At 42.1% G+C, this 26,653-nt stretch overlaps 1 protein-coding gene across 1 annotated transcript in view; it reads left to right on the top strand.

Moving 5' to 3' along the window:
* The window catches only part of Grin2b (glutamate ionotropic receptor NMDA type subunit 2B), a 398,278-nt gene that overhangs the window by 122,274 nt on the left and 249,351 nt on the right, over positions 1-26,653 (top strand). The window lies entirely within an intron of this gene.

The raw sequence follows: 26,653 nt of genomic DNA, 5'->3' as shown, positions 1-26,653 counted from the left end.
TGTGTGTGTGTGTGTGTGTGTCATAGGCATGTAAAACCCAGAGATCAAGTATGTTAAGTGTCCTGTACTATGTGGTAGTGCCCCACGGTCAAGTACTCTTACCCCAAGTATCAATTGTACCTTCATTGAAAAATACCTCTGCAGCCCATAAATATACTCAGATCACACTCATATTAATAAACAAGCAAGCGTGAAGACTTTCATTTCTCCTTGTTTACCCTCCCCCTTTCCTTTTTATAGTTCAGGCCCTTAAAGGATTGGCGGAAATTGTGGTTTTTACTTCTCAATCTCTCATATTCTCCAAAATGCCATTCAGTGGATTTTCAAGTTGTCCTTGACCTTCTGAAGCCCTGTAGACCTTTTTTGCTCTAACCACAGAAATTATGATGAGAAGAGTAATTAGATGTTTGCACATCTGATGGTGGTGAGCATGAGAGTGAGTGACTGGAACTTGGGACAGAGATGGGTCATAAAAGTGAAATGTCTAGTAGGCAGTTGGATTTGGGCTACGGGGAAAAAAGAGTGATTTGGGCTGAACATACAGATAATTAGTATAGGTGATTATTTTCCACGCACTTAAGCAGAGGGTACTGGAAACCATGAGGGTGAGTGAGATGGCTTGTTGAGGGTGGTAAAGGAGGTAAGCCAGACTGACTAGAGAGAGGGAGAGGACAAGAAGAACCGGGAATGAGGGGCAATATTGAAACCAAGCGAGTTCTCAGAAGGAAGTAGTTACCAGTGCGGGAATCAAACCAGACCACTCCCCTCCCCGCAAGCAGTCATCAGGCTTTATTAGCTCCACCTTCTCAGGATCTCGGCATTTGGTGCCACCACTCCATGCGTGCTGGGTGATGGAAGGGCTGGCACTCTCTCTCGTCTGCGCTGCCGGGCGGAAGCCTACCTGGGATCCTTTAGAGACTCAAATCTGATTGTTATGTTTTCACTAAAAACTCTGCTCAGGCTTCCCGCAGCTTGGAATATGACATCCTCTTTGATCAAGTCCCAGGCCACCTCTCCAGGATCTCTGTTAACCTCCCTGCCCTTGAACGGTGATGTCAAACCATACTAAATTATTTATAGCTGTTGAGTGTCCTGGTGGATTTACATCTCTGTGCCTTCGTTTGTGCTGCCTCCACACTTCAGAGTGCCCTTCTGGTCCACCACTCCACTTCTCAAGAGAAGTCTGGAACTTTTCCCCTGGATCCTTCCTCTGTCTCCCATCTTCATAGATTAACCACTTCCCCTCTTTTGTGGTCTGCTTGTGTCCTATTTATGCTTTGTGGTAACTTGTCTTGTTTATGTATTGGTCTTCCTTGCTCCCCAGTGGGCCTAGATGGGACTGGCTGTGCCTTACTAATGTTAGTCTCCCTAGCCTACCCCACAGTGTGTGAAGCATACAATAGCAAACTTCATTCAAACAGTCAAGACTCATTAAATGGTATGCTTTATGTACAGGTGGTAGTGGATTGGATGGTGACCCTCAAAAAGATATGTGCATGTCCTAATCCCTGGAACTTGTAAATGTGACCTCATTTGACAAAAAAACTTTTTGCAAATATAATTAAGGATCTCATCATGAGATCATTTTGAAGTATGTGGGTGGGCCCTAAATTTAATGACATGTCCTTCTAAGAGACAGAAGAGGGGAAGGCACAGGTTGGGTAAAAAGAGGAGGAGGCTGGAATTACTGAGCCACAAACCAAGGAAAATACCAGAATCTAGAAGAGGCAGGGAAGGAGTCTCCTTTATCCACAGCTTGATTTCAGACTTCTGATCTCCAGCATTCTGAGGGAATACATTCTATGGTTTGAAGCCACCAAGTGTGTGGTAATTGGTTATAGCAGCCCTAGGAAACTACCGCACACATCCTAGTTCAGAGGCGAACACCAGAATCACACTGCATAGGTTATTTTCTGGCCCCGTTTTCTGTTTACTCTGTGACCTTTGGCAAATTACTATACTTCTCTGAGTCTCAGTTGCATTATCTGTAAAGCAGTAAGATAAATAGACTCTTTTTTTTTTGTTATTGATACTTTTATTCAAAGTTTAAGTTGACTGGTAAAACGAATACATTCATAATTTTAGGATATCATGTTTGACATAGGACAGAAATTTAATGCCTTATAGAATATCTAGTATATATTGCTTGTTTTTTGATGTTTTACCAGCCTGTTTGTTTATTGGCCTAGACTCTTGATGTTGTTAAAAGTAGTAGAAATTAGTGTGGGTCCATGAGAAATATCCAGTAAATTTTTATCCAGTAAATAAATGAGGTAAACAGAGACACAAGCCATCAACCGTATGATCCAGACTCACTCAGTTCTGTGGTAATTGGGCACATGCACTTTGGGTGATATACACAAAGGCTGTGCTCTCATGTTATAGTCCACCCCAGGCCAGGGATATTGCTAAAAAAAAAGGAGCATCAGATGCCGGGGTGTAATATTAGCCAAATTATTTTGTTATGTTGTATGCATGTATGAATATGTAACAACAAATCCCATCCATATGTACAATTTTAATGCACCAATTAAAAAAGAGGAATTTTTTTTTAATAAAGTTTCAGTTGTCTCACCTCCTTAGCTGTCCACCACTGAGGCATAGGTAGAACTGTGGGAGTGCCATCTGTCTCCTCACCCAAATACTTTTCCTTCCACACTCCTCTGTTCTTGCTTTTGCTTTTCTGTCTTCTGTGCATGTGCCCGTACCTGTCTGTGTGTGGGTTTTCAATCTCTCTCTACTTCCCAGGGCCCAGGTAGGAAATCTCACCTAGGGCTGCCCTCCTGACCTGGGGTCCTCACACCTCCAGATGTCTCCTCTTCTTTTCCCTTTATTCCCTCCCAACCCATGCTCTTTGTAGTCCCCATCGCACCTATAATTAATCTTGGTTGCTTTATGTTGGGTATCCCACTAGACTCCAAGCTTCACAAGGGCAGGAATGAGGTCTTTTTCCTTTCTTGTGTTCCCAGAACCCTACTTATAGTTTGGCATGTATTAAGCTCTTAATACATAGTTAGGAGATGTATGGATGAATTCATTATTTCAGGGCAGTGGCTCCTGGTTGCAATTAAGAGAAAAGTGTTTTAAACCCAAATGAAAATGGATGATAGGATTAGTCTCCCTAGTTTCTGGCAATAATTCCTCATTGCTCCCTGGGCTGCAGTCTCCATCATCCTTCCCTTCTTCACATCTGGCCAGATACCAGCAACCAGCTTGGCACTCACACCTAGAGTTACAACATTCCTGTCCACTTTATTTTTATCAGAGAAATATGGCAAAAAGGCTGCCTCAGGTTAGGGGTGCAGTATGGGGTAGCAGAGCAGATCTTTTATCATGGAAAGCACAGGGATACAGTGATAATCTTGACTTCATTTGTGATCTTTCAAAAGAGAAAACAGAATTTTTTTTTTTAATTTTGAAAGATAATTTTTTTTAAATTTTGAAAGGAATTCATATGGATGTGTTATAAGCTAGTAGGTATCACCTAATTTCCTTTAAGCAGTGCATTAAGCTTCCAAAGGTAGCAGCATGAGATTTTGGAACTTCCTTTAGCAAACAATATTCTTTCTCATTTATTTATTCATTCAAAAATATTTTTAATTTTTTTGAAATGCCAGAGATCGAACCTTTGTGCATGCTAGACATTGTCTACTGAGTGTCAGCAACAGTTCAAGGTCACAGAGAGCCCATATAAGAGACGAATCTTCCTGAAGTATTGGCTAACAATGAACAGACACACCAGTCAAACAGTGTTCTTTAGATAACAGTGAAAGCCTTAATGAAAATGGTAGGAAATGAGCATCCAGCTCCATGTTAGTAAGGGCTGTCAGGAAGGTCTGAGGGCAGGTAGCACTCAAGATCTCTATGAGGAGAAGGATCAAGACACATGAAGATCTCAGGGGCAATATTTTGGCAGAGAGAACAATAGTGTGATGATCTTGAAGTGGGACTGAGTTCTATGGTTTTTGTTCTTGGGTTTTGATGAGGAGTAGGGAGATCAGGATGGCTGAGATTGAAGAGGAACTCTAAGGAAAGATCATGGAGGGGCTGAAAGTCTTGGCATGGAGTGGGATATTTTTCCATTCATTTTAGGTGTAAGAAGGATGGGATGTAGGCTGCCTTCATGCTGCATGAAGTGGGCAGAGAGTGGTGGGGGAGGTGTGTGCCTCCACCTTTCAGAAGCTCAGTGACTCTTGCCACGTGTGACTCTGGTGCTTCATTTTCTCTTATCTTGTGATAGAGTTTAATACTCATCAACTCCAAAGACCTATTATAAGGATTAAATGAAATAACTTTTAAGACATTCATTACTCTGGCAGATACACATCTGGTTTTGAATGAATGACTGCTATTACGATTTCCACCATTATTAAAATACAAATTTCTCTTGAAACAAGTTCCTTTTCTTTTAGTACATCTTTGGGTTGTGCAGTTTTGATTTTGTTTATGTCAAATTTATTTGAATACTTGAAAAATATATTAGTAAAACAATGTGAAATGTTAGGAGCATTTTGATTGACTTTCCTCTAATTGAAAAGATGCCCTTCCTTTTGAGTTCCCTTATACCCGTGTCCCTTGGCCAGTTCCTGGGTCCTGTCTACATATGTTCAACCCACTATCATCTCCCTTCTTCCTAACTGGGGTGCTGGCATTCAGAGAGTATCGCAGTGAGTAGAGCAGCCAGGGTGAGTTTCATCCGTGAAGGTTATAGGCCATGGCCCAGTCAGCTAGGATAACCTGCCTTGAACTGAAGATTCCTGGCATACCCCCAAGTCCCCATGGCCTGCCACCATGTGTCTTGGAGGCATTCTGTTGTCTTGGCAACATGATGTCTAGAGTTGTAGTGAGCAAGCAGCCTTTAACCTTTCAGTATCATGTTGCCAGGACAACAGACTTTGTGGGAAGCCCAGCTTCACTGTCACTGCATGTGGCTGCCACCCACCACTCCTTCCTACTCTCACTGCCTACCTCTTATTTCTGTCGCCTTCCATCTGTATCTCTCCACATCTTTTGCCTTCATAGATCCATTCTCTGCATGTTCCTTCTAGCTTACTCCAACCCCTTTGCCTCATAATCTCTTATCATTCCTATGTTCTCATTGCTTATATAAAATCAAATATTATAATTTCTCAGAAAAATAAGGATGGCATAGCATCATCAATTGTAGGCCATGGCCCAGTCAGCTAGGATAACCTGCTAAAAGGTTGAAGGAGTAAAAAAAATATAGCAAAGAAGGGGAAAAGGACTTAGCATGATTTATATAGTTTAGGTTATGTTAGTGATTCTTAAACTGACAGGGCTTAGAATCAACAGGAGAATTTGATGATGATGATGATGATGATGATGATGATGATGATGATTCATATTCTCTTGGCTCTCTATCCAAGGATTCTGATTTAGACGGTTTGGGGCAGAGCCCCACTAATTGCTGTTTCTATAAATTTCCTCTAGTGGGTACAGCCTGGTTTGGGTATGAGTGGAAAGTCAAACATGGCATATAGTTTAGTTTGTAAAGGTTTGTGATGGGGGGTGGTCTATTTGTTGAGTTTTCTCAACGCTTCAGCATGTTTGTATGGCTGCTTAATAAAGATTAAAGAGGAGGAAAAAGAACTGGGGAAACAAAAAATAAACCACAGGAGATGGGGAGGAGAGGACAGGAAAACAGAAGAGAGTGAGCACTATGGAATTAGAGGCAGCAGAATCAGAGGTGATCAAAACCAGCCTCCAGGTGTCAGGTTCCAAGACTCTTATCTCTGGTCTTCTGGGGTGTGAGCTGATAAGAGTCTTGGTCTCAAATTGATTCACATGCTTTTTGTATGTTTTAAATCCTGGTGTGCCTTGCTTAATGGGAGAATGAGACTAGATCTGGAGCTTCAGAAGAAGTCTGCTTCATTTTATGTCCTTTTAAATAACCAAGAGCCTCCTACATGTTCAGGGACCACACTTTGTCTGAGGTGGTATTTTGCCTGCATTTAGTCTATTTAACCCTCAAAGGAGACCTAGGATTTAAGCAGCAGTATTATTCTCCTTCATTTACAGATGATGGAGTGGGACTAGAAGGGAAAATGGCCTGTGGTCTCACACTAGTAGTGGCAATGTGGAAACTGGAACGCTTGACTGAATGACATTATTGTGACATTCAGACAGGTTTCACCCAGTGTGCTTCACTGTCTGTGGAACACTCTCATTTTCTCCTCGGGCCTTCTATCATTTATTCAGAGAGGAGAAAGTCTTCACTGCCCAAATGGGGACCAACTGGAGCTTGGGCAGAGTTGATATCAACTTTTCCCTGTCTTTGTTAGGACCTAAATGTTCAGAATAAGAGAATGATTGAAGGAGAGAAAAGAGTGGAATGAGAGACAAGAGGTAAGAAGGGAAAAGAGAGGAGAAAAGATATGGGGATGTACAAAACTGTTGGATCCATTTCCAGGCTGGTGGGGCCTGACCCACAGTGCCTGGCAGCTCCAACTCTCTCTGGACTCTGGATTCTCAAGAGTGGAACTGAGACCCTCAACCCTAGACTGTATCCTAGTGGATCCCCAGGATTTGACTCCTAGATCAGATCAAACTCTTCCACTGACATTTCTGAGGTCGAGGGCTTTTTCTCCTATCTTGGTATATATCAGGAGACATGGTCTGAAGTCTAAGATTCCATCTCACAAATGAAATGTGGACAAGGAAGAGCAGCATCTTTGCCTCACTGTCCTGGATGGCTATCAGTCTTGGCTGTTGATCTTCTCGAGTAGTAACTGCTATTACCTTGGACCCAAATCCTTCCTTGTTACTTGAAGTGGTACTCAACTTCCACTGGCCCCTCCTTAGCCATTTCCTGCTTTACCTCTCCTTGCTGGGCTTCAGGATCAACTCTCCATTTGTCTCCCTAGCGATCAGAGGCCTGTTTATGTGCAAGGATGATATTCCTGTGAGTGACAGATATCTGTGTTGAGGTAGTGGCACAGATATATGGGTGTGCTCAGGCAGTGCACCTGAGAGGTCAATTTATCACACAGTGTGAGAGCTCTTTCTGAAGAGCTCTTTCTATCTCCTCCCCTTGTGATTGGGACAAGGCAGAGCATGCAAGGCGCACTGAGTAGTACTTATTGGTAATGATAGGTCCTTTGAAATCAGATGGGAACAGACCATATGCTCTTGGAAAAGGGCCTACATTGCAAGGTGGGATGGATGAGTGAGATGTGTTTTTGCAAGTTCTTTTCATCTCTAACATCTGTGATCCTGTGAATAATTCTCTTCCCCTTGGCCTTGGCTGGCTGCTTGCCTGGAGACTCTGCCAGAGCCCTCCCACCACCGCCCCTCTGAATGGAGATTGTGGAGGGTCTCCTGCTCTGAAAGGATGGTGCTGGAAGGAGGAGGAAGGTCTGAATCCTGGAGTTGGAGCCCAGGGATAGAGGAATTCAGGTGGGAAGTGAGTGCAACAATCCCCAGATCCAGGCAGGAGAGGAGTGTAGTAGAACTGACTGTGTGACCCGCAGATGAAGTTACCCAGCATCTGGGACAGCAGCAGCTCCAGCTGTAGTCATGTGAGGCCACGGAAAGACCATAGGCTGAGCAGCAGGACCTGCTACAGGACTGCTCAGCAGGGCAGAGGGAGGACAGTGGCCAGAGTCTGAGTTCTTGTCCTGCTTGCCTGCCTACCATATCATTTTTTTCCAGAGGCGTCTAGCCTGTCTGTGCCAGAAAAAGCAGGACTGCTCTTATTGTGAATGCCCTGCTCTCTGATCACTATTGCTGTCTGAGATGAAATTAGTGGCTGATTTTTATCAAGGAAAGTCATGTGGCCTTTAGGGTCCAGGGAATTCTCCCACGGGGCCTTGCAGGTTCTGGACTCAAGGGAAAATCTTACTCGACATTGAGAGAGAAAAGCCGATGATTCGGAGAGAAATTGCTGGTCATTTCAGTCCCTTTCTGAGGAGAGACCAGTTCAGTGATTATTATGAAAACTAGTCAGTAAAGCAGAGAGAGGGTCAAGGATGTAATTTGGCTCTCTGGATGTTCTGGCAGAAGAGCACCTTCTCTTCCTTTGGTGTCTTCTACTCTTGTGCTCCCTTTGACTAGTCATAGTGGGGGCTTCTCAAGTGTTATGGTTTGAATGTGAGGTGTCCCCCAAAACTCATGTGTGAGACAATGCAAGAAGGTTCAGAGGAGAGATGATTGGATTATGAGAGTCTTGGCCCAATCAGTGAATTAATCCCCTGATAGGGATTAACTGAGTGGTAACTGAAGTGGTAAGGTGTGACTGGAGGAGGTGGGAATTCAAGGCATGGCTTTGGGGTGTATGTATCTGGCAAGTGGAGTCTCTCTCTCTCTGCTTCCTGATCAGCATGTGAGCTGCTACCCTCTGATACACTCTCCCACCATGATAGAGCTGGCCTTCTATGGACTAAGACCTCTGAAACCGTGAACCCTTAAATAAACTTTTCCTTCTCTATAGTTGTTCTGGCCTGGTCCTTTAGTCACAGCAGTGAAATAGCTGACTAAAACATGCTCCGTGAGTTTCAAGAATATGGTGCTGGTTTCTTATCTACTAGGAAGTAGCCCTAGGGCTTGCTTAGGATTGTTTCCTGCTACTTCCAAGTAGCAACTACATTATTGTCATCCAGGTCTCATGGTTTGCCTTGGAAGAAGTTATGCAATTAAAAAAGAATGTATTTTTGGTCTAGGTTTTTTTTTTTATTTCTTTTTCCCATTTTCCTCTCTTCCTTTTGACAATTCCTACCTCTCCTAGTCATCCGTGCCCTTATTCAATAAATATTGTTTGATTCAGTTCTGGGTTTGTCCTCTATGTCTTTTGTCTTACAAGTCCCTGTTTCATTTCAAACTCAGGAGCTAGTTCAAGTCCTTGCCAGGGTCTCAATAAATAGGAGCAGTGAATATGTGACCTGCTCTGTGGGCATTACTATTGTAACTCAGTGGAACACATTTGTAATAGTGGAATTGCAGGTATCTGGTGGGGCCTTAAGGGAAATAAGTATCTAAAACAGGAGGTACATTCCTGACCACCACATTCATGCCGTCATAGAAGGCTTGTCAATCCTAGCAGGAGGCTCGGCTTTGCTGGGAGCCTTTGCTGTGAATAGGAACACTGAGAAGGGTGTCAGTTGTTCTCTGCTGAACAGGGAACACTCCAGAACCTGCTGTGGAGCCTTGGAGAACAATAGGTCTATTAAGGCAGGAGGGCTTCCAGAGTTCCTTCTGCGACACAGAGGAGAATCCAGGAGAGATGGGAATGCCACATTAACTGATGACAGTTTCTAGACTGCTTTAATTGTCCACCCTATAGACAGGGCTCCACTCCTGCTTTCTGCACTGAGAATCCCTAGCTGCCTTCTACTGTCCCCATAGCCTGAACCCTTAACCTGTTTGCACGTGGGTCCTTCTTTGGGTTTTCCTCCCTTGGATTCTCTGGTTTCTCCTTCTCTGTGTCCTCCTTTCCCTCTTTGCTCTGCTCTCTGCTCCCCCATCATCTCATTTCTGGCTCGTGTTTCTCTGTCCTTCCCTCACCTTGTCCTCTCCCCTGTCTCCTGTGACCCACTCTTCCACATGACTTATACTTTATGTGGTGCACACAGCCGTCTTCATGCTTCATCCTGTCAGTGTCCAGGTCCCTCAATGGCCTACCTTTGGACCTGGCATAGTTAAAAGTTCCCAGGTGGTCTGCTCTTGACTTTGGAGCTGTCACACATTAGTTTTGTAGTCTGTAGCAAGTTGGTTCAGTTGGTTAGAATTTGGCCTTTAATGAGGCCAGCAGAGGACAAGTGTCCTAGATCTTTAGGACCCTGCTCGCTCTCCTCCATGTCACAGCAGAGGTGGCCTCCAGTAGCCACCATTTATGTTCATGTCCTTGTCATAGTGGGGTCTGGGTAAGAAGCTGTGCCTGCATCAATGCCAATTTATTAATAAAGGATATTTATTAATTAAGTGATAATATTACATATGTTTAATTAAACTTTATTTTAATTTCATTTCGGATGACTGTCTTATCATTTTAAATATCTAAAAAGAGTTAGAGCTCAAAATAATAGATGGAATCAGACCCAGACAGGCCTGAGCTCAGATTCTGGCTCTTTCTCATTAGTTCTGTGACCTTTGCCTACAGAACACTCTAGGCCTTGGTTTCCTCAGCTGTGCAGTAAGGAAAGCAGCAACATCTGGGACCCATGTTTGGCCCCCCTCAGCCTCCCTCTGCCTGTGCTTCTTTCTCTTTCTTCTTGTTCCTGGGTCTGTTTGACACTGTCGCAATCTTAATCATCCTTTTACCCATGTTTCTAGGAATCCACCCCTCCCTTCATTTTCTGAGACTGTTCCTCGTTCTCAGTTTCTTTCTTTCCTCTTGGTCATCCCCTCACTGAATTTTCACTTCCTTGGTAGATAAGTTTTCTGATCCATTTCCCTCTGTCAGTCACTGTTTTCTGGGCCCTTGGTGGCTTCCGGGAGAATGTGTGGTTCTTAATTATTCATAAGCATCAAAGAACAACTGAAGAACTGACTTAATTACTTTTCACGTAGACCCTAGGAACATCAACTGGGCCCGAGGATGGTGAAGCCGGGGAAGATCAGCAGGTGCACTTCATATGAGGAAAAGGGTTGGTTCGGGTGGGTTTGAGGTAGGATTCAGCTATAAATAGTCTTTAGAAGTTTTACTCTCATTTCTCAAAGAACTGGAAAGAAAAAAATACTCCATCGTATACCTGATTATATAAAATGGGAAGTATATGCTACCAATATTTAAATTGAAGGGAAAGGAAATAGAGCTAATTATTCTTATTTGTTAAAATAATGTGGGTCATGTAGGCAATGTAGTAGAGGGAAAGCTGCTATTAAGTTTTTAGGGATTTTGATTCTTCAGGCTGCTCCATGAGGCTAAGCGTAATTATTCATTTAATGGCAGATTTTGCAGTGGAAAGAGTCTCAATTGAACCACCAAGCCAGGAGGCCTGGTTTCCATCCTTGCTTTCTATCCAGCCATAGCTATTTGACTCTGGACAAGCCCCTTATTCACGTTTGGCCTCCTTTTCTCAATCTGAAGGGCTTGGGATTTATAATCCATTTAAGAAGTTTTTGATACGACGTCCAAGAGAAGAGGATGATGATTGAAGGAAAGATAACAAATGAGTAGGGAGGAAGCCACCCCAAATCTGCAGGAGTCAGGGTAAGTAGATTAAACTAAACAAAGTAAAGGAGGAGCCATGGGAAGATATGAAGATGTGTGGTTGAATTATGGGTCTTTAAACTGCATCCTTGCTGATAGGTTCTAAGAGTTGGTATGAGAGAGTTGCAAAGAGAAGATTCTATCTCTTTACAGCAGCAAAGAAAGCAAAGGGTATTCCTGAGAAGGGGCACCCTATTTTCATCTCCACTCCATTCTACCTCTTGCCCCTGCCCAGAAGTCTGGACAAACATACCATCTCATCTTCCTGTGTCAAAGGTTGTTCAGCCTGCACAGGATCTCATAATCTGATGCCCTTCTTTCATGGTAGAGGACATTAAGGCCAAGAAAGATTAAGCGACTTGCCTGAAGCTATACCTCAGTTCTCTCCTGAAGTTGACCTACTTTTCCAGATTACCAGGTCATTCTCTGGTAGAGCTTTAACTTTAACAGAATTCCAGTTCTGTCTAGCGTTCACATTTTAGCAGACAAGATGGTAAATGAATTGCAGTCTTCCCTGACTAAGGGTAAGGAGAGGGGCAAACTGAATTTAGGATTGGAGTGGGAGGAAGGCATGACATTTTTATGTGGTCTGAAATACTCGATAAAATATATTTAACAAATGTGTCAAATGTTGATAAAATATTTACGTAATGATGAATTTGGGGGATATATAGTAGCAAACCTATATACTGGGGGTTGCATGAATTTATGATTATCATAAACAGGCAAGAAATTGAGATAAGGTGATTCTATCTGATTGAGACTCATCAGCAAAGAAAACTTCTGAATCTTGATGTGCCCCAACTCCTCACAGTCCAAAGATAGCTCTTCCCTTTTCTTCAGTAATGATACCTTAAGGTTATCCTTTTCGCTTCTTATCTGGACGTGTTCCTCTAACTGAGCTGCTTAGGAAAGATTTAGGCATGCAGGAAAATGTATGTGCAGCTAAGGATTCATGCTGGAAGAGTAGGGAGGCTTCCCAAAAGAAAGATGAGGGAAAGCACGGATCAGGAAGGAACTTCACATGGAGTTGGAGATTAAAAAGCTATAGCCAAATCGTGCTTTATGGTTTTCAAAGTGAATTTACATATCTGGTATTAATTTGATGGTCACCACAGGGTACAAAATGGGAAACTAAGTCTCAGATTATCTGAAAATTGAATGTTACCATCCTCCCCATCACCCTCTTAAGATGACAACAAATTAAATGATATATCAAAGATGGAGAAATTTTAAATGGCAGGACCAGGATCAGAATCCAGTTTAGTTCATGTGAGAGGAGAGAATCATGTGAGCCATGTTGAACAGTGTGCAGTGGTGACGAGTGGTGGGTGGTGTCAGGTGACTACAGGGTGTCACATGGAATGGAGAGGATGCAGTTCTGGCATTCTTTATAGACCTTGGCTGAAGAGCTTTAATTTAAGTGGAGAGCTTAGATGGGACAGGAGAGGAAGAAGAGGCTCCTGCTTGGGAAGACAAAGAAGGTATATGAAGTCTACATGCTTAAGAGCGAAGACATATTGGAAAGGTTGGGCAAATAACTAGGATGGGAATTCATGGATAAAAACCCATACAAGGAAATTTAAAATAAGAACCATAAGGATTAAATCTCAGTTTATTGGACAAAAGGCAACACCCTTCAAGTAGAGGATGGCAAATTCAAGTCTAGAACATCTCACCTTACCCATCTTCTCCAGGCGGGAAAAAGGGCCACTATGGAAGTTTTTTCCCAGGGTACCCTTAAACCTGTTCTGAGCAAAGCCCCAAAGCCCCAAATGGGCTGGGACATTTTCTCTTCATTAACACTTCATTAAGCGTTGTCAGATGTAAGCCTCCTAGCCAGATCCTGGCAAAGGACTCTCACTGAGGTGATAATGAGGAGAAAATGTACTAGGTTTTTGGCCTACTCCAGAGTTGTTGAATGTAGACTAAAATATATTTTGATCACATTTGCTTCAAAATGGGTATTAAACATCACTTTACACTGGGCGGTGTAAATAAAATACATAAGCACAAACAGAAAAAGACATGCTCGCCAATATAGCATGACACATTTCAGAGAAATTTAGTGATTTGTTGCAAACAAATTATACAAATCATGTTGGAATTTGCAAATGATGGGAACTTGATAGATTTGCAACTTGTGCCTGTTATTTTATTTAAAAATGCTTCGTTTGAAAACATACTAAACACTTTTGTATGACTCTTGGGATGTTAGAGCTTCTCACTCTAATCGATGTCTTCTGGCTATTTAATATTCATCAACTACCAGGTGTTCTTAGAATTAAATAGTGCTCTCTTACTAGTAGCTTTTCTAGTGTTTCTAAAAGTCCTGTCACATGGATTTAATATCCTGTGAATGCCTGAAGGTGCCATCATTTTAAAGAAAAAATATATTTAATCTTTACTTGGAAGAAGCTTTTGATTTGATATCACACACACACACACACACAAAAATGGAAAAATATTAAAACTGGATCAAATGTGAATGGCTTCTAAAAGCATTTGTGTAATTTAATCAGCAATCCAATGTCAACCAGAATTTTGGAAGTCTGTGTGTGTATGTGTGTTGGGGGGGGGCTAGTGTGTACTGTATATATTGATTCTGGAGAACATAACAAATGGCAAAATGGCACTTTCCATGTTTTTCCCGGGTACAGAGTTGATATTTTAATTTTTTTAAAAAAAATTTAAATAGCATTGTGAAAATAATAAAGCATATTTCCTAAAAAGGAAAAAACTCATCATCCAAACATTCCAACAATCAACTAATCAGAAGAGAAGCTGGAAAGGGAAGATGAACTTGTATGTAGTTTCAGCTATGTGTAAGAGCTTTACGTGTGTTACCTCATTGTATTCTCTTAATCTCTCTGCCGGTGAAAACCTCCTCACTTATACCCTATTTCCTAAATACAGTATAGAAGTTGGTCTTCTTTTCAGGTCCATTTTTACAAAAAAAAAAAATCAATATTTTGACAATTTCATCGAATTATCTTATGATGAACTCCATGGAAAGTGGTCTTGGATTAATTAATTCATTCAGAATCTGTAATTGAGTGTCTATTATGTGTTGGACATGGTGCACCTCACTGAGAGTCCAGTGTTAAAGCAGGAGAAAGGAATGGATGCAAATTGGACTTTAATCAATAGGAATGTGCCGAATGCTTCGCTAAAGAGAAAATGGCACAGAAATCTGTTGAGAAAGACTGAATTAGAGAAACCAAGATCTGGGAGACCATTGTAAAACGTTTGCAGCTGTGAGATACAAAAGCCAGGCATGGTAACCTGAGATACTTTAAAGGCTTGTCTCACAAAGTTAAGAAAAATAATTCATGTAGAAGCTGCTGACAGGGTTGACACTTAGGAAATGGTTACTCACTGATGGTAGTTGAATGTGAAAAAGTGGAAGCAAAAAAAAAAATGAAATGAAAATGCCAGCTGTCACACAACGAACACCCATGTGACTGAATTCAGCACCTCCCTGGGTGGGGAGTGCCAACTTGGAGTGTGGTTTTTCAAAGCCCCCTTGACTCAAGTTCCTTGACCACTGGCCATGACAGGTCCTTCCCTGAGCCTCCTCTTCTGCAGGCAGTGCTCTAGTCTCAATGGGGACTTCGTTGCTTCCAGCCACACGGCCTCCAGTGCCCACTGCTTACAAGAGAGATTTCCTGGTTTCTTGATTCACAGACTAATTACTTTGTAATGATGGTGGCAGTGATGGCATCATGTAGCATCATTAATCTTTATTTTCCCAATAAGAGATTTAAAAATTCTAGCTCACTTTTTCTAAAGAAAGGATATTGAAACAAAACAAAACTAGAAAGCACATGATCTCTGAATAAAGGACAGTCCTTTATTTAAACTGAATACATTTAGCTGTATCAACAACTCACTACATTGTTCTTATTGTTCTAGTTTCTCTGTGGGCCAATGATCACTTTATCATGTGTTGTCATTGATCCATGGGCCAGTGTTTGGGAAGCACTGGTGTAGATATTATTGCTAGAGGCAGTGTTTCCAAGGAAATTACCTCTAAGAACTGTGGATCCTGATGCGTTCCCTAAACTGTTGGTCTGGAGCCTGACAGGTGTGTGTGTGTGTGTGTGTGTGTGTGTGTGTGTGCGCGCGCGGGTGCTGTGCTCATCTCCGGTTTCTCTGTCAGAAATTGCGATGTGACGAAGAGTGTGGCACTGAGGTCCTGTGGTAGATCATAATCTCCTTCAGTGACAGCCTGATGAGGCTCAGGAGTCTGGGGGAGGTGATCGATGTCCTCGGTCTTGGCTTTAGCAAACCTTTTATTTCTGTCCTGAGTGACATATTCATCAATAATCTGAGAAAATAAAAACTAATCACAACTTTCTGGTTGGAAGGTTATTTCAAAAGTTCCTGGTGGAAAAGAGGGCTGATGCGAGAGGTGGAATTGCTGGGTCAGACTTCAGGCTCTGGTGTGGCAAGCTGAGTGATCTTGGACTAATCATTTCATTTACTGGGCCTCGGTTTCCTTATCTGTCAGATGACCATGACCTCCCCTGAGGCATATCAGATTTTCTTCAGGGTTAAAAAAAATCCAATAGTAATTTAACATTTACCCACATCCAGGCTGCTTAGGCTAAGAAAAACACTGTTTCTTTGCTTTGAGTTAATATTGTAACAGCTCATTGATGTACAGTTATCTCACGTTGCTCCAGTGTCTATTTATAAAAAGAGGAAAACTATGATTACTTAATAGACCCATGAATATAGGGCATTATTCATACCCAGATGTGGGGAATGCTTTTTCTTTACTTGCTTCTGGCCCCTAGAGAATCAAACTGATGGGGTTCTTCTTACATTCACTTTGTAGAAATGGGTAAAAATGGTAGGAGAAACAATTCAAAGCTCAGAGTAGGAATAAAAATTCCAGAAGCCATGGTATATCAAAAATCAAAATCAGCTACCTATTGCCAGGCACAGTGGTACATGCCTGTAATCCCAGTGACTTGGGAGGCTAAGGCAGAAGGATCACAAGTTCGAGGCCAACTTCAACAACTAAGTGAGTCCATAAGTAACTTAGAAAAACCCTGTCTCAAAATAAAAAGGACTGGCCATGTTGCTCAGTGATAAAGCCCCTGGGTTCAATCCCCAGTACCTCTCCCCAAAGTTAACTATATAGCATTATTTTAAGCATAAACCCATAAGGAAACATCAAATGATTTTAATTTTTTTTTTTTTTTTTACCAATCTGAAGTATGGTCTAACTTGAACTGAATAGATGCTTTGCTGTGTGCTTTACATTTTATCACACTTATTATATTACTTAATTACATTATAGTAATTAACATTATATCCTATGAGGTAAGTATTATCCCCCAGGTTTTATAGGAGAAAAATGAAGTTCAGAGATATTGAGTGGTTGTCAAAGTTGCATATCCGGTAAGAAGTGCAGCCAGGATTTTAACCAGGTGTCTCTGGTTCCAAATCACAAGATTCCTCCTGCACTGATGTGTCACGCGTTGCCACTTTCTAATGCAGAGTAAGCGTCCAAGGCACTCTTCTCCACCCTGGAATTTTTACCTATCTTATTCTGCTGTTTTTCCCTTTTAACAAAATGACCTTGAATTTCTCTCCAGCTGTATGTTTCTGGAATGTTTGGATTCTTACCGAATGAACAGGTTCCAGAGGGAGCAAAGCTGGCCCTAGTGATATGAGGGATGCAGTGGGGCAGAACTGAGAGGCACAGAATGAAATAGAGCAGTGTGTTAGGTACTGTAGTGGCATGCATAATGTCCTCCTGGAGAGGAAGGGAAATGTGCCCACCATTTGAGATATAAGCAGCTGATCTTTCATTAGAGGATAAACTCATTTTCTTCTAGCTCAGTGGGGAGAAACATTATATTTTATTTTGAAATACTCAAGTATAAAAACATTCTGTGCTATCTATATATTATAAATGAATATGCATGTGTGGATTTTCTATTATGAAGACTTTTATGTTCATTTGAATGTATTGGACCATTCAAAAAAAGTCAAAGCTTTGACCTGGTTATTAGTCACTCATGGTGAATTTTCAGTACCTAAATGATGCCTTTGTGTGGCTTTTAATATGCACATTAATCTTGGTTGTTCAGATTTCCTTCCTTCCTTCCTTCCTTCCATCTTTCCTTCCTTTCTTTTTCTTTGCCTGTCCTTGTTTCTCTAAGGGCTGTAGATAACAGTGGCATAAATCTGAGGCTGGTAGTCACAAGATCTTTGTCTGACACCTGGGTCTTCTGTTTGGCTCTGTCTTTTGCTGGCTGCATGACCTTGGGCAAATCACTGGACCTCTCTGAGCCAAAGTTTTTTGTCCATAAAATGATAATGGATGATGTAATGATTAAAATGAGATACACAAGAATGCTTTGTTAAGCTATAAGCACTATGTCAGCATTGGGTGTTATTATTACTCTGGTTGAGTGAAATTAAAAAAAAAAAAAGACCCTCAGGGCTTTTCACCATGATGGTTGCATGTATGGTTACATTTCATCCGATTGTGAACAAATTTCAAATTTCCTTCATCTGGAAAAGATTAAAACCCAAACATCTCCTTTATGTAAGCAAATCATGGTAAAGCCACTTCTGGGCTCCATCGCCTGTCCTTGGTTCCTTTTTAGCCATTATCCAACTTTTCTTCCTTATTCTGCGGATGTCTATATGCCATATCATTCTAAATGAAGGTAAGCCAGATGTCCATGCTACTGTAGAGACCACTGGATTCTTCCCTGCTTCTTGCCTAGTTTTATTCACCTTTCTGCACAGACACGTTTCCCAGTGCTGGAGCTGACTTAGCCTCAGAGTGTAATCAGTAAGTGTGATAAATAGGAGAGTCCTGGGGGCACCTTCATAACTATGTGTCGGCAGAGTTAGTAAATGAAAGGACCAGCAAAAAGAAGCATTCCAGGCAGGGTAACTTGCTGAATGACTGTGGATTGGATGAGCTCCCCAGACAAGTACTTCGGGGTGGGGTGGGGTGGGGTGGTCAGGTTGGCAGTGAGGGTATGTGAATACTGGAGTACCCGGAATTACACTGAAAGGGGAAAGAGGTTTTATGCTGCCATGAATCAGCAGGGTGCCAAGAACAAGCTGGCAGTTCCTTCTAGGTGACTACCCTGAAATACACTCTTCTTTTGAATAAAACATCTGGCTTCTCCAACTGCTCCCCCTCCCCACTTCTTCCCTGTTATGTAGCTTCCAGGCCATGTTAGAGACCCTCTGTGTCACACCTGATCATCAGTGATGACAGGTGGAATGAGTGTTCTTACCTTATTCATCCTTGGAGGGGTGACAGGAGAGGGAACAGATAAGATCAAGGGAGAAGACACAGACATACAGGAGGTGGAGGCCGAAAGGTTGTTACTCTTATCACAAGAGGCCATTTAAGTAATGTGATGAAACAATGCATGGATAATCCAATTATTTTCAAAATTCAGGTTAATTCAACTGAGGAATGGAGGGAGAACCAGCAAGGCAGGAAGGGAAGATTAGAGCGTGGCAAGGAAAACAGTGCAGCAGTCTTAGTGCAGCAGTCTGAGTTCTTAGTGGGGTACATCGGATATGGAAGTGTTCTCAGGAACAGGTGGATTTACACTAGGAGATTTTTTTTTCTCAGAGATTGAGGCATCCAAAGGAGTGTCCAGGGCTTGAAGGGTGCCAAATGGACCATAGAGGTGCTTTGGGCCTTATCTGGCTGTATCCCAGGCTTTGTCCTGAGGAGGATTTTAAGTGTTGAGTCTGTTGAACGCTTCTTGCTTTCCTCTCTTCTTTGACCCACTTGCCATTTATCCCTTGCTCTTCCCTATTCTCATCCTCCTGATAGGTAGCTTTTGGCTCACTATTGTGGTTAAAAATGAATAGTTGCACTTTTCCTTTTGTAACTGCCTCCTAAGTCTTTAAATCCCTTGGTAAGTCATGGAGCTCTGGCTAGAGAAAAAGCACAGTTGCAATCAAGAAATACATGGTATGATATTTTCCATTAAACAAATATTTGATTGTGGTGTGCTCACAGCAGTTCTGAGACAAACTGGGGCAAGAGCCATTATTCCATTCACAGATGTTCACCAGCTACCCCACCACCACCGTAGGCGCCACCCCAAATAAATAGACATTATCAGTGCAAACATTAGGTTTGTATGCAGTGCAGCCCAGCCTCACCCCAACTCCCAAACCTTCCAACCAGACTGCCAACCCCAAACCCTCTATGGGGAAATTCTGAGGCACCTTTGTGAGGAGGTGGAGATGAAGAGCAATGAATTTGAACATCACTGTGGGATTTTGCTGGCTCCTACCTATTTCAACCTGGGAAATTACTTAACCTTTGAGAACTACAGGCTCCTCCCTGTTATCAATCAGAGTAATAATCCCAACCTTGTGGGCTTAACAGAGAAGGAAATGCCTTTCCTCACCCAGTCAATAGAAGGCTTAGCAGGAAAGGGAACCCTTCTAACAATGAACCTGCAAATGGGCCCTGTACTGTGCCTCACTCCCCAGACTTTGTGTTGAGTCCTCACCTCCTGTGAGGTGCAGATTGTTGTACAGGCGAAGAAATTTAGGATGCATGGGAATTGTTGTTTGAGCAGGCCACACATGTGAAGAGCTGGAGGAGGTCATGTCTCAGAGAAGGGTCATTCTAGGTTATAGGAAACAGGGCCTCAGACAGTGGGTTCATGGTGAGAGGGGCCTGATTTCTTTTATCTTAGAAATCAATGACACTTCCTAGGGTCCCTGAGGACTCTGCCTCGAGACAGAACTAAGAGAAAGACAAGATAGGGCCCTTCTGGGTCAGGGGTTAATGATGGAATGGACAATTTCTGTTAGCACACAGGACAAATGGACATTTCAGCGTCATATGCTAAGAATGAATCTGTAGAGAAAATTATTTGATATGAGCCAATGAACAAAAAAAGGGGGAGAGAGTGAGCCTGGGATTTGCAGCGGCCCCTCTGCTGCTATTCCTGTTGAGCTAAGAGGAGAATGCACGCTTCATCCCCACACCTTCCAGAGCTCATCATCAGGTTGCCTGAACACCTGGGACACGTATCACCCCCCCTTGGGCATCTGAGTGTGAAGCCTGGACCCATTCCCCAGGATCTCTGGCTCCATCCTACTTGCTGGAGTTGCTCCGCCCACTCAACTCTGCCAGGAGATCCTGGGGCTCTAATAGAGGAGAAAAGGAGAAAGAAAGGTAGGCAAGGAGACCAGGAAGGAAAAAAGAGAGTTTAAAGAAAAGGATCCAAAGTAATGTGGCAGGCAACACGGGGGAGAACTAGTTGCAAGGTAAAATAAATGCCGAACATTAAGTGCATAATTTGAGTAATTAATGTTCCAGATGGGAGAACAGTTTTATATTCTTATTCATATTTTCCAAAGGTTCTCAGCTACTCGGCAAACTCTTTCCTGAATTGCTGTCATCGCTGGCTTGATCCCAAAGGACCACACATGGCATAACTTCATTTAGGCATGGTTTCCAGGTGGCTCTTTAATTTTTTAAATAAATGAAATGTTTTCCCCCCCTTAGACCAGAATTCCCAATCAGTATACCATGAATGGGTTACAGTTTGGGCCAAATTTTTGCCCTCTTCTGTGTTCCCTGGTCCCCTTCAGCTTTGGCAGGAGACTACAACCTGCCCTGAGACTCCTGAGAGGAGGTCTCACTGTGGCAGGCAGGTCTGATGTCCAGTTCTGAGGACAGTCCTGGTGAAGAAAAGGTTGAGAAGTACTGGGTTAGCATCTGTGTGCCTTTGGGAGAATCTTTCTTAGGATACAGGTTAACGATATGCAAATACAGTCCCCAGCCTGCACAAATCAGAGAGAAAAGATCCAGTTCGGAACTTGCAGCTTCTCTGTTTGAAGTTTCCCTTGAAGAATGGCCAGGCCTTGGGCAGCATCTCCCTCTGGCCCTCGGCAGGCTTCAGGCCTCTTCTTTCTCTCTCAAACCCCTTACATTCTTCCCTTTCTTCTTTTTCTTAGTTGCACTATTTAACGCGATGTTTGAAGGCACGCCTGGCTGCCTTGTGGAGATTCAGAGTTGCCATGGCAATGTGGCCTGTTTCTCCAAATTAGGACATATTCCTGGTTTCTTTTTTTTAAAAAATGCAGTATGTGTTCTCCCTCACACAACTTCTTTACTTCCTTAAATCCTTCCCTTCCTTTCTCCCCCAGAATGCTAATTTAAGTACCTGTCCCCAGACCTGGCTAGGTCCCAGGCCTAGGAGACACTTTCCTGATGCTCTGCCCACCTGCATCCTTCATCCCTCTCCCTGTGGCTCTGTGACCATGGAGGTGCCCTTTCAGTGGCCTTGTGAAAGTCCTTTCTGCTAGGTTTGCTCCCAGTGCCTGTTCAGTCTGGGCTGGGCTAAGAGCAAACACATTTTTGTTTACCTAAATACCTTTTGTGAATGAAAAGAGACAGGGAAGAGACAGCTTGGATTTTAAATATTTTTCTCAGAAACTTCTTCCCAGCTACATGGTCACTTTAGGAGATGCTGACATGATAAACAGGATTCATAAAAAAAGAGGGTGTGGGTACCTTGTCTTTTCCTGTACATCTCATTTTTAGGATCCCAGGAAAATATGAACTTCAAGTCAAGAAAGCTCTGTAATTGGAGGGGTCACAACAGAACTTGGTCAGTGCTAAAAAGGAGGAAAGAAGAAAGTGAGGGAGGGCAAGAGAGAGAAGCCCAAGGACGGAAGAGTTTCTTGGCTTCAGGATTATTTCTGCTTCACAGATTATAGATAGCTCTTTGAGCCACTTGTATTACAGACTGGGATGAAATGGAGGCTGAAAGAGAATAAGAGCAAGACAGATTTCACTCCCTTCCTGTCATTTTCATTCCTGATCCTTTGCCCTTGGCGCCTGAAGGCCAGTTGGAAAAGGCTCCTTTGACCCCTGCTCAAAGCAGAAGCACACACGGGATGGACATTTAAAAATACAGATGCCCAGTCCTTGCCACAAAGAGTTTTAAGTACCAGGATGGGAAATAAGGCAGATGAGCAGAATTCCATATCTAGAGTGTCTTGGGCTCAGGGATGATTCTGAAAACCAATCAGAGCACACCTGAGTTTCTGACAGAAACTGAGTTTGGGGTGCAGCTTGGGCACCAGAATTTTTTTTTTTTAAGCTTTTCATATGATTCTAATGTTTAACAAAGTTTGAGGTTGACTCATTTAGATGAGGATTGTTTTGGCAATTGTTTTGGTAATTGTGGCTTCTGCTCTAATGGCTTTAAAGTGGCCATCTCTAAAGTGGACAATAGGCACACTATTCTCAGATTTAGCTTGTTCAGATCTTCTTCTGCCTTCCCTGCATATCACTTTTAGAAAATGCAAGGTCACTGCTGGGACTTTATGAAGCATCACCATTCTTTGACCTGTGAAAGGGGTGATAGGAGAACAAAATGCAATTAGTTAGGTACACAAGGCAGGAGCTGACACAGGGCCAAGGTTCACCAGCAGGCCGCCATCACGAGATGGGGACCCAGGCAGTGTCAGGGGTTGCTAATGTGAGGGCGAGAAGAGGGAAATACTGGTGGCGTTGTGCTCACCCTTAGGTTGAGGATGATGCTCTTAACTGTGAGCCTGAAAGAAGCATAATGTGGCGTTTTGATTCGCTTATAGATTGACCTAAAGTTGCTGGTGGTGCTTCCTGTGGATGGTCTCTTCTAGTTCCACAAGGTAGCAAATAGACAGCTGTGTTTCACCTTGGGCTCTTCTTTTGCAATTACCGGTATACAGTGGGCAAGAGTTATAGCCAGAGGTAGCAGGTCTTCAATTTACAGACTTTTGGCTGCATTCAGAAAACATCTCTACAATGACCATCAGTTTTATTTTTTGCTCTGTGATTTCCATTAGGGAGGAATCCTGGGGTGGTAGGAAAGGCCTAATGCCTACTTTGCCATTAGCAACCCATGATGCTATAGAGAAGTTCCTTATTCTCTGGAGACATCATGTCCTCATCTGTAAAGTGGGATGGGAATGGGAGTGAGGTAGGGGACATCAAGGCCTCTTGAGTCTTATGGATGCTATTTCTATCAGTCTCGTGTTTGCACCTGTCAAACATTTGTTGAAAGTTACCCATCAGGTGGCAATATGCTGACAGCTCTGTCTTTGACCAGGATGGGAAGTAAGGCAGATGAGCAGAATTCCATATCTAGAGTGTCTTGGGCTCAGGGGTTATTCTGAAAACCAATCAGAGCACACCTGAGTTTCTGACAGAACACCTTCTCCATTAGCTCAAAGAACCAGACTTGGGAATCAGGGAAAAGATACAGAGCGAAATTAAAATAGCACAAAGGTCAGCTTCTAAGGAGATACAGAGAAAGAAGGTTCCAAGGCCCTTTGTGAGTATTCTCAGGAGTATTCTGGGGTTCCCCCCCTGTGAGGACCAGTCCTTGACAATGGACCTGGCAATTCTCATATTTATGAGTATCTATGACTTTCTAAATAGATTGATAGCAATTGTAAGATGTTCTAATTGTCAGTTATCTTCCAAGTTTAGATTGATAATGTGCCCGTGGATTAATATAGATCTACATCCTCTATCTACTTTCAATTCAAGGGACAATAATTTTAATATCATACCATATGCTGAACACTGTGCTAGGCACTGTTCTTATGAATCTTATAAACATAGGAACTGTAACTTTAGCAATATCCATTAGTAAATTGTGCAGTATACAAAGCCATTTTCACATTATTCCCTTTGTTCCCATATTATTTATTCATGATATATTTTATCCCTGAGAGTGACAATATTTTAAAAAAATTAAAATAATCAATGTAGGTGAGAGTTGCATAAATAAATGCTCTCATCAATTCATGGCAAAAATATAAATTGGAATGACCTTTGTGGAAGACATTTTGGCAACAATATGTTTACCTATTACAGCTCTTCAACTTAGAGAAATTGATCCTATGACAATGCAAAAATATTTATGTGAAAGATAATCATCATACTGTTATTTATAAAAGTAATTAATTTGGAGCATTTTACATGTTCAGTAATGAAGGGCTGGCTAAATTAAATTATGGATGATTAACAACCATTAAAAATCACATTATAGAAGAAAATAATATTTAAAGAGATTGGAAAATATCATTTCTATAAATACATGTAAAAAGGCAGGCTACAACCATTATTCACTGAGTGTATACTATATTCAGACAAGCACTGAGAACAGAGTGGTCAATAGGATAGGGAGACCAAAGGCAGAAGGTTACATCCATCAGGGTGGGGGTTTTATCTACTAGTGGTGGAGGTGGAGCAGGGTATACACTCCAGAGGTTGATGTCCAGTGTGATGTGTTTCAGAGGGTGGCAGGGGGTTAGGACTGAGCATTATTGAATGGTTGACATATAGACACCAAAACAGTATTATCTCTAAGTGAAGCAGCACAGCTGTTTTAACTGTTCTTCTCTATGTTATTTGTAATACTTCAATTTCCCACAATTATTATGCATCATAATACTCTTGTAATGAAAATAAATATATATAAAATAAGAAATGGTGGTCTTGGGAAAAGTAGCTATGTATTCTTAGGTTCCATTCTCATTCATGGACTTCATTTTAATTTCTCCACCTGTCTTTATGTTTGTCTCTCTACTGCTGCTGATTAGCATTTTTAAGACAAAGACAATAATAACAACAAAAATCCCCTACCACCAACAGGGAAAAAAATCTCTACATAAACTTGTATTTTTGAATTGATACACAAATACCATTCTCATAAAGACAAAGTCCCCTGAAAAGGCTTAGACCAATAATGCAATGTAGAGTACTCGTATTGTGTTTATATGCAGCCTGCTGATTTGTTTCTCTTGAGCCTTGTCAGATTAATTTTTGTTTCTGGATGTGTCAGCACACAGTCTCTATAAAGTTGAGTAAGAAAAGAGACTAAAAGCGTTTGATGAAGGAGGCAGCCTGGCCTGATGCAGACAAGGGCCTGTGATGTTGGCCAGGTGTCAGGGTCTCCAGAATTGAGGTGGCAGTCTCAGGGCTTCCCCACTGGAGCCTCTTTTTCTCCCTTCTCCTGTGCTTGCCCACTGCTAGCAGGTACCTGTTTTCCTATTCGGACTCATCCCTTTCAGGCCCTCTCTCATTTACTGAATGTTTCTCTGCACTGGCCTCACTCTCCTGGTCCTTTGGCTTTGATGTCTTCTCTATCGTTACACCTGTTGGGCCTGAGCTGGCATCTCCAGTGGCCAGTGAGAGTGTTGGCTTCTGACCTAGAAGAGAGGATCACTGGCGATGAGCAAACACAGAATTCTTCCAGATTTTTTATTGGCATGTGGGACAACTTAAAATTTACTTGTATTGGTTTGACAGAAAAGTGGAAAATCAACTTACCTGCATTTTGATGATACAGTTGTGGTGGGCTGTTGGGGGGATTATCATGATGCATACATTGACACTTCCTGTTAGGTCTCCTTTCCGCCCCTCTTGCAGACAAATGATTCTTTAAGAAGGGTCATTCAGATAGAGATGTTACCTGTGACGTAAGCCTGCTTCAATTGGAACAGGGCTTTTGATCTACATGCTGGTGCTGTCCTATGGCTTTGTTTCTTCAAGGGGGAGTATATATAAATAAAATATAACAATTACATATACATATGTGTGTATATATTGCATTTATGCAATTATACACATGCATATATATGGATATTTCAGCCTTTTTTCTCTGATAAGGCATTTTAAAGAAAAATGAAATGCTTCTCTCTGCACCAGAGAAGATTAGAGCATTTGTTCCTTCTACAGTATTTTCTGTAGTTTCTCTATGACTCTCATTTTCATTAAGAAATTAAAGAAATGGCATCACCGGGTATTTGTGCAGGATCATAAAGCTAAAAGTGATACGCTTAAACAAACATATTCCTCAAAGCAGAAGCATGTGTAAGTTACCTTTGTTCCAGTTTTTACAATTAGTTTTCTTAGCTAATGAGTTATAATTTCGAGTCAAAAATAGTACAATTCTGTTTTAACAGTAGGTACAGAGTTGACTACATTGACCTTGCTTTTGTTTTGGATATTTCCTGGAGATATAATTCCGTATCTTTAATACCTTCTTCTGTGAAGCCCCCTGCCTTTGTCAAATGCTTGCATTGTGAGAGTCTAAAGGACACGACTGTGAACAGACCTCAGGAGCCTTTTCTTGACACAGTGACAGACTTGCCATCTTGCTGCCAGGCAGTGGGGTGCAGGTGCTTTGCAGAGGGTTTACACCTGCTATGCCAGCTCTTGCCTCATCCCCACCCCTCACCCGCCAGCTCACTGCACCACTTCAGTCCTTTACTGGCCCTTAACATATTGGGGAAGACGAGAGTACTCTTTCTTTGAGATTACTCCTTTCCTCCACAGTAAAAGCTTAGAACAATTGCATGAGACAAAGACAATATTCTGGGTCACAAAACACATCTTATAAATTTATGATGATTGAAATCTTACAAATTGCCTTCTGTGGCTACATTAGAAATAAACAG

The sequence above is a fragment of the Callospermophilus lateralis genome, chromosome 4 (genome assembly GCF_048772815.1).
Source record: "Callospermophilus lateralis isolate mCalLat2 chromosome 4, mCalLat2.hap1, whole genome shotgun sequence".
NCBI classification, from domain to species: Eukaryota; Metazoa; Chordata; class Mammalia; order Rodentia; family Sciuridae; genus Callospermophilus; species Callospermophilus lateralis.
This window is presented reverse-complemented; position numbering and strand designations above follow the sequence as displayed.